Genomic DNA, 15,286 nt, shown 5'->3' with positions numbered 1-15,286 from the left:
TATGTACAAACCAAAATGTGATTACCGGATCTAGATATACCTGAAAATATCCAGGTAAGCATTCTTCAAAAATCCTAAATATGCATCCCAACCTATCTTCAATTTACTCAAAATGGATACAAAACCATTAAGACTATATGCATGAAGCTCTTCTTCTGATAGGTCTACCGGAGTAGGTTTATTCATTAACTCTATGCTTTCCCTCTTGTGAAGTAAGAAAGTGTTCAATCGGGAACTCACCAAACCTCTTAATTCTCTTGCAAGTCATTCTCTAATCCAGGAATCTCACTCTGTAATCAAAATCTGACCATCAATGGTACAGGTCAGGGTCTGAGTACCATCAAAACTGTTAGCCAAAAGATCTAACTGGGCATTTCCTGCCTTCAATTTCACCTCAAGGTCTACTGTTAGTTTTCCAGTGTTAGTACATGACATATATATATTGCTACACTCATTTAGAGCCACATCAATCTTTGATATCTCATCTATTAGCTTGGCCTTGTCTCATGAAATCATGCTATCACAAGTGACTTTCCGGGTTGCATTATATTGCTCAATCAAGTGTCAGTTTGATACCTGCTGAAGAGTTTTAAACTCTTTGGAAATATGCTCAGTAAAACCTTTTAGTTTATCGGATGGACTACTAATATGATCTACCTTATATTCCGATGCAAGCTGCTGCAAAACCAGAATGGTCTACTCAATAACTTGCTTATCTTCACCCCCTTTCTTCCTTAACTTCTGAGCTGCAAAATACATCAACTAAAAACTGCTCAGTTGCTCAATATTCTTTTGTGCAAAATCAACTTGACCATATGAGTCAAGTGCCAAAAATACATGACTATCCAAAATCTTTCGTGAAGATTCAACCTGAAGACTTGCACCAGTGGCTTCGCCACTCGGTGCAGTAATATTTTCAACCTTAACCTCTTCAGTATGTACATTTGGTGCCAAAGGTTCAATATCCTCAACCTGCTTATTTCTTGTTTCCACATCAATGACCTCTATATACGGAATGATATGCTCCAATGTATCCTGCTTATCCTGTATAGTATCAATGTTATCTACCAGTATCTCTATATTAGGTTCAAGTGATTCTAGTAGAGGAATATCCTTAGTTAGTTTTTGATCCAAAACCGGTGTATCCATTCCCAATATACCTTTCCCCTTATCATCTATCAGGATATCTGGAGTGTTAGACATTTGAGAGACTTCCAGTGATGTAAAGAATCCTGGTTTACCTACAAAGAATTTTACCCAAGCCTCATGTGTCTCCTTAACTATCTCATTCACTCTACCTACCATGAGACTCACATGTCGGTGCTTGCTTTGGAAAATTGATTTATTAGAAAACTCTAAACACTGTTGCATCTCTTCACCAGTTATAGCACCACACACAGTTAACAATTCCTATACCTTTATATGTCTATCCTCTTCAACTGCAGATAACCTTCTAGCATCTAGTTTACTATACAAATCTGTCGGTATCTATTTTTCAATCTCTAAAAGTGCCTTCTTATATATATCTAAGTATAATTAAATGGATTCCTCTATCTCCATTTGCTTCTTATCATCCATATGCACATAGTAATGTTGTATATTACTCAAAATTCCATCTTTAGTGATTTGATCAATCAACTTAACAACTGAAAGAGGAGGAATGACTTTAATACTCTTACTAGATTCGAGAGCAATATCTACATCTGATTTCTTTTTCTTGTCAGGAGTAAAAGTAGACTCCTTAACTGGTTTCCTCTTCTCTGTGGGCTTCCTCTCCTTCGAGATTTTCTTTGGTGCTGCCGGAGGGGTAATCTTCACTTTCTGCTTCTTTACTTCATCAACCTTCTTCCTTGGTATCCTGATAAACATTTTAGGAATCTGTGAGGGCACAACATGAGTTTCAGAACTGGATGTAATAGGGGCAATATAAGTCTCCAATTTCTTCCTCTTTACTACACCCTTGCCGGTTGTTGCTATTGGTGGAGCCTGCACTGCTACCGGAGATGACCCTTCAAGTAGTTCAATAATCTGCTTTATCTCAGTGGACATATTCTACACAACTTCCCCAACCTTCTTGATCTTTCCTTCCCTTTTCTTCTTACTGAGTCCAATTTCAACTTTAGTTTCTTTTTGCTTAGCAGTCCCGAAAGCTTTCTTTGCTTCATCTACCGGGGCATGAATAAGAGTCTTGGCATACAAGTCGAAGATCTCAGCATCTACCTCATAGCCCATTTTAGTTATCCAGATCTTCCTAGGTTGTACTGCCTCCATTAGTGTTTCATCCTTTTTCACCATAAAATTGATTTCAGTTGAGTACTCATCTACAATATGTTTTGGAACTCTTTCTCTCTTCTTCATTGTCTTTTAGAATGATTTGAATTAACCCCAAAGAATGGACTCCCTATCCTTTTCCTATCCTATATTCCTTATAGCATCTTTGATTTTTTTTTCTACTGGTATATCAAATGCCCATTGAGTCTGCCAATTTTGGGTAACTCATTTAGAAAGAAAAGCATTAAACAGACAACAATGTTTCTATATCGGAAAGTACCCTTCTTCTCACCCTTAATCTTCCCTAAGTTTATTATGAGCTCATCACACCTCTATGTTGGAATCCGAGAACACTGAGAGAGGGGGGGGGTGTGAATCAGTGTTCTATTGGAATGATCAATTTTAACCTTACTAAAACATGCATTCACCAACTAGTATACCGATACTTATAGAATTGAAAGAAGTAAAGCAACCAATAAGAAAATCACACAAATGAGTACCATAACACACAAAATTATACATGGAAAACCTCAAAGAGGAAAAACCACCGTGGGATTTGTGACCCACAATATTAATCCACTAGCCATATGAAGAGATATTATAAAATATAGGGGCTTGCAGTTGCAGGAAGGCTTACAGCCTAGAGCACACTGCTCAATCACAAAAGGAGTCTCACTGACTACATACAAATCCAAACTACAATCCAAAGAAATAATTGATCTATAATGATAGCATCATCTATGCTTGAATATAGTTCCAGTTAAGCTTTGTCTATTCTGGTCTAAAACCCTAAACCCTTACCGAAATGCCCTCTTACATAAATATTGTAAGGAAAGCAATGTGCAGAAAACACTCTCCTATCGTCAATTCAAAGGGGATTAGCAAGCAAGGAAGTATTTCAATTTCAGTTTGTAGTACATTAAAATAAACACAGACAGAAGATTAAGATGAACCAGATAGAATATCACTAGAGAATGACACCAGATATACGTGGGAAACCCCTTACGGGTAAAAAACCCACCACCAAAGAGAGATCACTTTATTCATTAAACAACACGATTACAATAAAGTTATTAGATCCTCTTTTCGGTCTCTGATCTCAGAAATCTATTCTCACGACATTCTATTCTCACCAACTCTAGCTGCTTTCCTGTGGTTGCATCTCTTGCAACATATTTATCAGCCATTGAGCATAACCATTATGGAGTCCAATGGTCTAACCAACATTGAGTTTTGGTTTCCTCTGGCTCCTCTGATTACATCTGTTGGATGCAGTTCACACAACAGTCAATCGCTCCAAACACCAGAAAGTCTAACCATTTGCGTCGGTCTGCATTCATGACTTGTTCATTATCCCACATGCACAGGAATCACACCGGTTCATATTCAAATACATCGGTAGGAACTTTTAATGTGACCATGAGCTCATCTTTTGGACTTCGGTTCAAAGCGAGCATCCGCGATCGGTCTCTACTCCATCGGCTCATCAGAAAGACCACAAATGCATTGCTCTGATCTCCCGATGAACTAGTTGATGACTCCATTAATGCGATTCCAAACAGGTTGACTCCATCGGCTCATCGGGATAGCCTTCAACAGGTAGACCTGATCTCTCGATGACACCACAATGACTCTATCAGGCCATTGACATAACCCAACAATATCATCTCGATCTCTGATGATACTCTGATCGTCGAAGGTGACTCCATCAATCATCAGTGTAGATTCCATCTTGTCAACCCGATCGCCGATATTAATCCAATTGCCAAAGGCGACCTCATCGGGTCATCGAAAAGACAATCAAATTGGCTACCCCAATCTCTGATAACACCAAAGTCGACCAAAGCGGATACATCAGGTAATCGACATAGTATTCAGCAAGCTCCTCCGATAGCTGATGACATCCCAATTGCCAAAGGTGACTTCATCGGGCCATCGATGTAACGCTAACCAAGCTCACCCAATAGCCAATGTCAACCTAAGGCAACTCCATCAGGTATTAGCGTAATGCTGAACAGGTCCACTCGATAGCCGATGCTACCCCGATGACCGAAGATGACTTCATTGGGTCATCGGGATGACTTCAAACCTGCTTCTTCGATAACCAAACAAGGAGGATACATCGGGTAGAACTAACCCGATACTTGTCTGCAACATGTTCATTGGCCAAAGTTATACCGATAGGAAAAGTCCACAACCTGATACCTTCCCACAAGATGTTCCATCGGGGTAAGTTACATTGATCAACCCGAACACTGGTCAGGAGAATTCGAGGCATATTTCCAACAATCTCCCATTTGTCAAGAAATTTACTGGACCTGTCTACCATACTGAACACTTAGAGATTTCACTGAGAACCATGGACTCTATAGCCCATCAATGCTGATATACCACTCGATCAGAAAACATCAACAAAAGAAATTAACATGTGCACCTATGTAGAGCAGTCTCATCTCATTCATGAACACTTCCACCTTCTACCATGACACTACCACTGGACATACATAGAAGCTATCCACTGAGAAAACTACAACTCTGTCTCCTGAGCACACAAAACTCATGATCCAAAAACTAACCGAATGTACAAACATTTGTTATAGACATAGCTAGAATAGTACCCACACTAATTCCTGCACATCCAACTACACATACCCTTAAGATATACCAAAACAAATTTTAGAACATTAACATGTACAACCTATTACTCACAGTCTCAAGCTTCACACGCAATACACACTAAGAAGATCCCACTGCACAGGTAATGTCAAAGTTGAAAACAACCGTTTACAACATCACATAGAAGTGAATAAATCTTTGTACCAAGAGCTTTCCCAATACTGACTGGAAACAAAGAACCTACAAACAAGTCTTCACAACACCCTGTATCATGCCCTTCTACACCCACCTCTTAAATGTCAACTATGTTATAACAGATGAATGCATCTCAGTTGGACCTATTAATCATTCCAACACATAAATCTCTAGCCACAAGAGAAAGATAGCACCATCTATTTTTCCATGTATCCATGAGCACTTGTAAGTGATCAACACATGCCAACCTCCAAATGTATAACCACATTATCATGAAGTATCAAACAATATGATCAATGTACTCAAAATACAGAAACAAAAACTAGATCATTGTCAAACTTCTAATTGTAGAATCAGGAATATAAACATGACAAACATGATCTAAAACATCTCTTTCAAAGAGATTACATGCTTTGTATGAACATAACCATATTATGTCAAAACTCTAAATGCATCTCAAGAGTGTGCCCATAAATAATATAACACATCCTAACTAAGGAAAACATGTCAAAATATGACATAAACAACATCTCTACCAAGGACCCCTTTATGGATCCTCAAGATGTCAGTATCTTCAGTCACATGAAGAACATTCTGTTGTCATATCTCCTTCTGAGGAAGTACCTACCGGTGATAGATGAGCTTCAGGTTGTGGGGCTGCCAACTCATACCAGCATAACTGAAGATGAGTTGGCAGCCCCACAACCTGAAGCTCATCTATCACCGGTAGGTACTTCCTCAGAAGGAGATATGCCAGCAACTTTTAAAAGAGTTTTTAGGAAAAGAGATCCCTCACCGGCAACCACTCCTTCACCTAGAAGGACAAGGCAGAAGAAACAAGCTGTGAGATCTTTGGTCAGAAAGGTCACACCTAAAAAGAAGCTGACCCCTAAGAAAAAGAAAAAGGCAACAACTGACTTGGCACCTCTAGAAATTTTGTTAAATGAGATCACAGAGGAAGGAAAACTAAAGAACATAGGGAAAATTTATGACACCCTATCAGCTGATGAGAAAGGGCAAGTTGAGGAGAGTGTAATATTACACATGGACATGTTTAAATTTTTTTTGATGCAAGTCTTAAATGAAATTCCTGATGACTTATACAAAAGACTTGAGGCCAAAAGGCAAGGAGTAATTGAACTGGACAAGAAAATAAAAATAGAAAAACTACTTGCAGTATATTTGATAAACTCCCCAAAAGAAATTGATAATCTGATAGCTCAGGCTAACCAGACAGTTTTTTCCACTGCACACCGACAAATTTCACTGATGGCAGGTAGAGTTACAGAGGTTTCAGAGGAAACAGAAGATGGTTGGGACATATTTTTGGTTGAAAAAGAAAAATAAGAAGAATATAGGAATCCCAAGCCTATTAAGGTATTTCAGAAGGACAAAGGGAAAGGGAAAGTTGGTGGACCTCCAAGCATAAAGATTAAAGATTATCTACCTCCACCTGTAAAAATTACAATCCTTGAAAACCTACTGGCAACTGAAAGCATGGATACAGAGGATGGCAATACAAATCCTGAAGTCCTATTCACTATGAATGTTGATACCCAAAAGATCAACATAACAATTGATAAAGACCCAAGTGAAAAATTAGATATAGCCAAAGAGCCTCCGGTAATAGTAAATACAGAGCAACCGACAGTGGATACAGGGAAAAAGATGGAATCTGAAGCACAAACAGAGAAACCGACAGAGCTAAAGTCTCCAGAACAGATGCCACCAGTAAGAAATGAAGCAGGAAAACCAGTACTAAAGGAAATGCAGACACAAACTGACCTGTCAGAGGTCAATACAAGCATGGTCACTTCCACCGGTACTCAGTTTGTTGGGTCACCATCAAAGTCAACAAATGTGACTAAGGTATTACTTGAATCCATCAAGAAAATAACTGACTATAGCTCACAAGCTTACAAAGCAATAGATGATTCAATCCCATTTTTGAAAACAATAGCTCCTAATTGTAATATAGATAATAAAGATTCTTTAGGACAGTTAGATACACTATGTAAATACATTTCTGGAAATATTCAGCAAATAAAGGTAGAATCCGTAAAGGACATTGTAGAAAAGGAGAAACATAAATTCTTTGAGGAAGGAATTAAGAAGTGTAACAAAGATTTTGACACACTTCTACCAGAACTGTGTAGTTTGTTAATAGAGTACAAAAACCTGTACAAAGACACATGCAAAACAAACTTCTTGACTATAGATATAGACAAGAAGATAAGCAAGATACAGGAAGAAATAAACAAGCTTGCAGACAATTTTGTCAACTCACCAGATTCATTATCTATTTTTGAAGATAAGTTAGCAAATTTTGAGACAAAATTACTTAAAAAAGAGAAAGAGAAAGAGACAATAATAAATAAGGCAAAATACTTGAGATCCAAACTGAGTCCAAGATTGGATTATCTAGCATCTCTATGGAAGGAAATCTCAGAGGCATTAACACCGGGAAGTAAAACACCGGTAGAGCAATTGCATCATCTCACCGGTACTGTGAAGAGAACTGAAACAACAATAAAAGATAGAAAAAAGTTTATGGATAGTATAAACTTAATTTTGGGTGATCTTTTTCAGATAATAACTACCCAACTACAAGGTTGAGGTCATGGACCGGTATAACTACAAACTCTACTAACATCTTGACAACCTTTGTCATTGATGCCAAAGGGGGAGTAGTAGGATGAGAAAATTAAAAACACAGGGATCATATGCTCAGGGGGAGTCACTCAATTTTTTGGTAAATTTTTGGTCTACACATTTTTGGACATCTTTTTGAAATTTCTCATAAGTGTTGCCATCAATGCCAAAGGGGGAGATTGTTGGCATATGGACAATCCAATGAGACATTGTGTGTGATTGAAAGTTTTGTCATTGATGGCAACCTTGCAATCCTATGGCACCGGCAAGATAGTGCACCGACATCAACAAGACCAATATACACCGGCACCGGCACCGGCACAGAAGAAAAGATGTATACCGGCATAGAGGCCGACAGGATTTTTGATATGTAATATTTTGTTTATTATTGTAAGCTGACTTGGCAAATTGTAAAATGACTCTTGTATATAAAAGAGATCATTATAGACATTTGTAGGGATAGGTAAGGAAGCATAAAGAAAATTATGAGACAGACCTAATGTACGAATTATAGGTCAAGGGTATATGTAAAGAACAGAGCAAGAATCGGTACTGAATCTGGCATTGAAGATGCTATTATAAAGCAGTACAGAATATTGGATTAGCATAATCCTCATTGTAAGTCAGTGTGACTTCTTTCTGAGCAGTGTTCTCTAGGCAGTTGGCCTTCCTACATGTGCAGGCCCATATTGTAAGTAAAATTCTCTTATTGGCTAGTAAGTGAATATTGTGGGTCACAAATCCCACCAAGGTTTTTCCCACACCAGGTTTCCTCGTTAAACATCTTGTGTTATGGTGTTCTTTTCATGTGGATGTTTTTGATTCTATTTATTACATTAATTCTTGCATACTAGTACACTATTACTTTATGTTTTGCATGTTTTATTTTAAGTAAATCTTATTACCGGTCAGATACTGATTCACCCCCCCCTCTCAGTATCTATGGGAACCCTAACACATTCACCATCAAATGATGAATCTGCATCACTGCCAAAGACCCATGGTACCTATTCTCACATGGCATCATGATTGAACTAGACACCACCAAATGTTTGACTTGCCAAAGCAACGCAGAAGGTATCTCCATCCTCATTCAGAGAGGACCCAGAATTTGAAGAACTCTTGTTTTCTTTTTTCTTCTTCTTCACATTGCAATCCTTCCGAATGTGACCAACCTACCCACAACTCTAGCACTTCGCTTTGGACTTCTTTCCAGGAGTAGAACTTTCCTCTGACTTGGATTTAGACTTCTTGTCCTCTGTCTTGCCACGAACAACAAGGGCCTCCTTGACCATCTCAAAAGATTTCCTTCGTGTTTCTTCTGACAACAACAAAGCAACCACATCTTCCATCTTGAATTTGGTTGTTGTACTCCCAATGGCCATTACCAGATGATCCCATGTGTCAGATAGAGAACATAAAAGAAGCATACATAAATCCTCGTCATAAATCTTGACTCCCACAGAAGTTAGCTGAGCAACCATCATGTTGAAAAAATTCAGATTATCTGCAACACATGTACCCTCATCCATTATCAAGGAATACAACTTCTTCCTTAGGAACAACTTGTTTACCAAAGATTTCCCCTGATAAATATCTCTAAGTTTCTTCCACAGAAAATGTGCAGTCTTTTCCTCATGAACGTTTAACAGAACAAAATCTGCCAAATAGAGTCTGATCAATCCTCTAGATTTTCTATCTGAAAGATCCCAGTCTTCTTGCTTCATGCCTGAAGGTTTTTGTCTAGACATAGCAACCCATAGATCTCAATCAACTAGAAAATCTTCCATCTTGAGTTTCCAGAACTCAAAGTTTGAACCATTGAACTTTTCAATGTCCACTTGTCTAGAAGTGTGTGCCATCTCAATATGCAAACTAGATACTCTGTCAAAATAGAATTGACACAAAACAACCCTACTCGACAAGGATAACACAACTAAATGGATCTGATACCACTTGTAAGGAAAGCAACGTGCAGAAAAAGCTCTCCTATTGTCAATTCTAAGGGGATTAGCAAGCAAGGAAGTATTTCAATTTCAGTTTGCAGTACATTAAAATAAACACAGATAGAAGATTAAGATGAACTAGACATAATAGCACCAGAGAAAGACACTAGATATATGTGAGAAAACCCTTACGGGTAAAAAACCCCCCACCAAAGAGAGATCTCTTTATTCAGTAAACAACACGATTGCAATGAAGTTATCAGATCCTCTTTTCAGTCTCTGATCTCAGAACTCTGTTCTCATGACATTCTGTTCTCACCAACTCTAGCTCCTTTCCTTTGGTTACATCTCTGGCAACATATTTATCAGCCATCAAATATAATTGTTATGGAGTCCAACAGTCTAACCAACATTGTGTTTCAGTTTCCTCTGGCTACTTTGATTACATCTGTCGGATGTGGTTCACACAATAGTCAGTCACTCCAATTGCCAGAAAGTCTAACCGTCTGCATTGGTTTGCATTCATGACTTGTCCATTCTCCTACATGCACCAGGGATCATACCAGTTCATATTCAAATGCACCGGCAGGACCTTCTAATGTGACCATGAGCTCATCTTTTGGACTTCGGTTCGAAGCAAGCATCCGTGGTCGGTCTCTACTCCATCAGCTCATCAGAAAGACCACAAATGTGTTGCTCTGATCTCCCAATGAACTAGTAGCCAACTCCACTAATGCGACTCCAAACAAGTCAACTCCATCGACTCATCAGGATAGCCTTCAACAAGTAGATCCGATCTCCCGATGACACCACATCGACTTTATCGAGCCATCAACATAACCCAACAATATCATCTCGATCTCTGATGATACTTCGATCGCCAAAGGTGACTCCATCGGTCATCGGTGTAGCTTCCATCTTGTCAACCTGATCATCGATATCAACCCAATTGCTGAAGGTGACTTCATTGGGTCATTGGCAAGACAATCAAACCTGCTACCCCGATCTTTGATAACACCGAAGTCGACCAAAGAGGATCCATCAGGTAATTGACATAGAATTCAGCAAGCTCCTCCAATAGCCGATGACATCCCGATCGCCGAAGGCGACTTCATCGGGCCATCGGTGTAATGCTAACCAAGCTCACCCAATAGCCGATGTCAACCTAAGGCAACTCCATCGGGTATCAATGTAATGCCGAACAGGTCCACCTGATAGCCGATGCTACCCCAATGACCGAAGATGACTTTGTCGGGTCATTGGGATGACTTCAAACCTACTTCTTTGATAACCAAACAAGGAGGATACATCAGATAGACCTAACTCGATACTTGTCCGTAACATGTTCATCGGCCAGAGTTACACTGATAGGAAAAGTCCACAACCGAATACATCTCCACAAGCTGTTCCATCGGGGTAAGTTACATTGATCAACTCGAACACTGGTCAGGAGAATTCGAGGGATATTTCCAATATATATCCTCACATACATGATCTCTTTCATATATTTCACATCTCCATTTCATTCCATAACCTTACATCCTACATATTCCATATTACAAAATGATCTAATCAACTGACCTATATACCCTTTACAATATATCATGCCTTATGTCGGCTTAAAAAGATAATTACAATATGAATATATAGGTTAGCTCAATAACATAAACACATGAATATCAAAAACAATTGCCGATGCTGGATCTCCCAAATGATATTGGCCTCCAATAGAGATAACCTGAATGTGAACCATGTCGGCCTGCAATGTTAGTACCCAAAGAATTCATTTCAACTTGCTAGTGTCAGTGTCGGTGCCGATGAAGTGTCTACCAGTACACAGCTAAACCAAAATATGAAGCCAAACCATGTTGCCATGTTTCCATCAATGATAACATATAGAAACCAACCAATTGAGTGTTAGTTGCCAACAATTTGTTGACATAGATCTAGATTTTCATTCTCCTTAACCATTTTGTGAGCATAGAAAATGCATAAACTGGAAACAGAGTTCAACTGATTTGATTGGGTTACCTTGTAATCGATGATCATGCTTGCAAATTGAACTGCTTTGTCTCTGATAGTACTGATTCTCATGGACTAATTTTTAGATGTTGCACCAGTCAACTTTTCCACCTCATTGTTAGATATCTTCTTTCTTCTAGGGGTTGGACTAGTTTGGGGTAAAATGGTGATTGCACGAATAGCCTTCTTAGTGATCTTGTAGGGCTGGTCTAGCCATATGAATTCTCCATGGACTCAACTTAGTGCATAATGGATCAATTCGTCCTCAAATTCTAGCATCTCCAAAATGTTGGTAAAACCCTGATCCTTCAGAATTAGAAATTCCAGTTTCATCGACCCATCTTAGTTTACCAAAGTGCCAATATACATGTTCTTGATCTCATTAGAACCCAAATCCTCCAAACTATAGTGAATGTATGCACAAACATCTTTGACATACAAAACTCCTTCAGGAACCCTAAAAAATGCGCCAACCGAATCATTGACCTTCACAATCTGAGCGCATTTCTTAAATATAGGGCATGGATGGTCCTTGATGTCAACAACAATAGGGGTAGCCACACCTGCTAGAGTGGAAGATGATCCAGAAGCCATTGCAAACAAGGATAGATCGAATAAATGATAAAATACCTCACAACCTTCATTGGTGAAAGCTCTTGAAAATCCGCTTGAGAATGCACTAGAATTCGCTTGAAATGAGTTTGATCGCCTCAAATCGCCTTGAACTCGCTCAGTTTCTCTCTAAGTGTGATAAAAAATGAGCCAATATTTCTCTTTATTCCACGAAAACCCTAATTCCTCATTGACATTAATGCATGTTGATATATCATACCGGATTCAAAATCCATTAGCTCGGCACCGATGAATCTCCAGACTGACTTTACCAAGATCTAAAACAGGCTTTCAGACCTCTATCGGGGGTAATGCAAGATTTGTCAATAATTTGCCTCCCCCTAAGGCTAATGCCTTAGTTATCGAATAAGTTTCCTGCCGGTGCAGGAACAGTCTATTTTGCCGGTTGAGTAATTGGGTTGATTATCTTTGCCGATTGATCTTCAGATTTCCTAACCCATTTCCTCTCATGCTCCTTTCGGATGTCTTCAACCTTTTGTTTTCCTTTCTCATCATTTCCTACCAGATTGTTCTTGCTTCTGCAATATTTGGCAATATGTCCTATTTTGTTGCATGCATAGCAAGTGACATTATTTCTCTGAATTGTCTTGTTGAGTCCTTGACCATTCTTCAACCTAGATTGATTAGCCATATGCCCAAACTTTCTACATGCATGACATCTGACATTCATTCTACAATCTTCTGTCTTATGACCATACTTATTACATTTTGAACATTGACTGGGAACTGCATTGTTGTTTTGATTTGCTCTATTTCTGCATTGACTTTCTCTATGACCAAGCTTATTACAAACAAAGCATCTACCATTAAATGTATGTGCATTGGGTTTCCTTACCAGTGATTTCTGATTCCGCTTGTCTAGTGGATTTCCCTGATTTGTAGTACTGGATCTTTCTCCATGCTCAAATCCAAGACTTCTAACTTCTCTAGTGTCTCTTTGATCCTTCAATAATTCATCAAGCCTTGCAGAACTGACCCTGAGCTTTTTTTTGTATTCATTTTCAGCATCCAGATCACTTCTTAAGATTGACATCATTATTTCCAACTCTTTCTCATTGTTCTGTGATTGTACCAACTTAGTCCTCAACACATCATTCTCATGCGCCAACCTAATGCATTCCTTAGATCTATCTTTCAAAGATCTTCTAAGATTTTCTTCATTCTTCTTCTGGTCTTCAATCTCCTTGGACATCCTCATAGTCATGGCTTGAATTTTATTCTTCATCACACCATTCTCTTGACTTAGTTTTTGACATTGTTCCTTAAGGGCATCATAGTCCTCAAGTGCTACTTCAAGTTGTTTCTGTAGACTCATCTCCATGGATTTCGGATTCAAGATCTTCCTCAAGCTGTTAGACTTACTCCAAGGCACCAAATTCTGATACCAATTGTTGGAATCCAAGAACACTAAGAGGGGGGTGGGGGGGGGGGGTGAATTAGTGTTTTGTCAATATAATTAATTTTAGCCTTATTACCAATGCAATTCAATAACTGGTAAACCTGAAAGAATATAACATCAAATAGAAATGAATAAAACACAAGAGCATACACCATAACATAGAGATTTATACATGGAAAACCTCAAAGAGGAAAAACCACGGTGGGATTGGAGACCCATAATATCTATCCACTGGCTAGATGAATAAATATTAAAATAGGGGCCTGCACATGCAGGAAGGCCAACAGGCTAGAGCACACTGCTCATCACAAAAGGAGCCTCACTGAATACAAACACCACATATGGAGTTACAAACAAAGAACTCTAAGAGTGCATCTGCTATGCTGGATGAGTTCCGGTTAAAGCACAGTTTGTACCAGTTTACACTATGTCCTTCCTTACTGGTATCTTGCTTCGCTTCCCAAACTGTTAAACCAAAATCCAAGATCGACTACAGAATATTACATTCACATTCTGTCGATCAAGATTGCTCATACAAAATTACATTATTATATCCCATTACCTTCTTATGCATCCTTACCCATTACCAGAATAACCTAGCTCAACTGACTTAAATACCCTTCCCAAACACAAACATAAATGCCTTATGTTGGCTTACAAAAATATTATAATTTATTTACATGTCGGCCTAAGAAAAAATAAATTCATTAAACTTCAAGATCGATGCCTTTAATCATTGTCGTGTAGACTTGCTGGGTCAATCTACTGTGTCGGCCTCATATACCGGTTCCTAGATTGTCAGTTTCCCTTTGCTAATGGTGTCGGTTCCTTGTGTGTCGGATGACTGAATGTTGGTTGCCAAACAATGAATACCGGTGAGTACCGGTTGAGTGACCAACCCAAAATGGTGTGTGTTGCCATCAATGACAAAACAACTAAGCCAAATGAGTGTCAATTACCAAAAGTTAGTATCCTAGCTGTAGATCTAAACTTTTTCTCTTGTGTTGGTGTTAGGATTATGGCTAGGAAAGAAAAAGGTAGAGGTTGTGGAGGTGTCCATGATTGAGGTAGAGGTAGGGGACATGGCTGCAATTCAAGCCATCATAGTCCTTCACCGTAGCCCACTCATGAGAGTGTAGAGAAGGTTCAATCTATGCATCAGAGTGAGCATAGGGAGGATGGTTAGCATAGTGAGCAACATATTGTATATTAGTTTCACAAAAGGGAGGAGTTGCGATAGATGTTTCAAGAGGTGCTAGCTAGACTTGGACCTAGACCAGAGGCTGAACAATAGGGTAATGTGCAGATTAGAGAGTCTCACCATCACAATCTTGAGGAGAGAGAGAGAGAGGTCACCCAGGAGGAGAGAGGTTCTAGTGGACCAAGATTCAGTCACTATGGGGCATATGAGGGATCTGTTGAGATCCCATCCTCCTTCGTTTGATGATTCAGGTACCAGACTTGAGGCTGAGACTTGGCTGATTGACTTGGATAGGTGTTTTTCCATGCATCTGTATGGTACTAACACCAAGGAGAGATGCGCTATCATGCA

This window comes from Cryptomeria japonica, chromosome 9 (genome assembly GCF_030272615.1).
Source record: "Cryptomeria japonica chromosome 9, Sugi_1.0, whole genome shotgun sequence".
Classification (NCBI taxonomy): domain Eukaryota; kingdom Viridiplantae; phylum Streptophyta; class Pinopsida; order Cupressales; family Cupressaceae; genus Cryptomeria; species Cryptomeria japonica.
Note: the sequence above shows the minus strand (reverse complement) of the source record.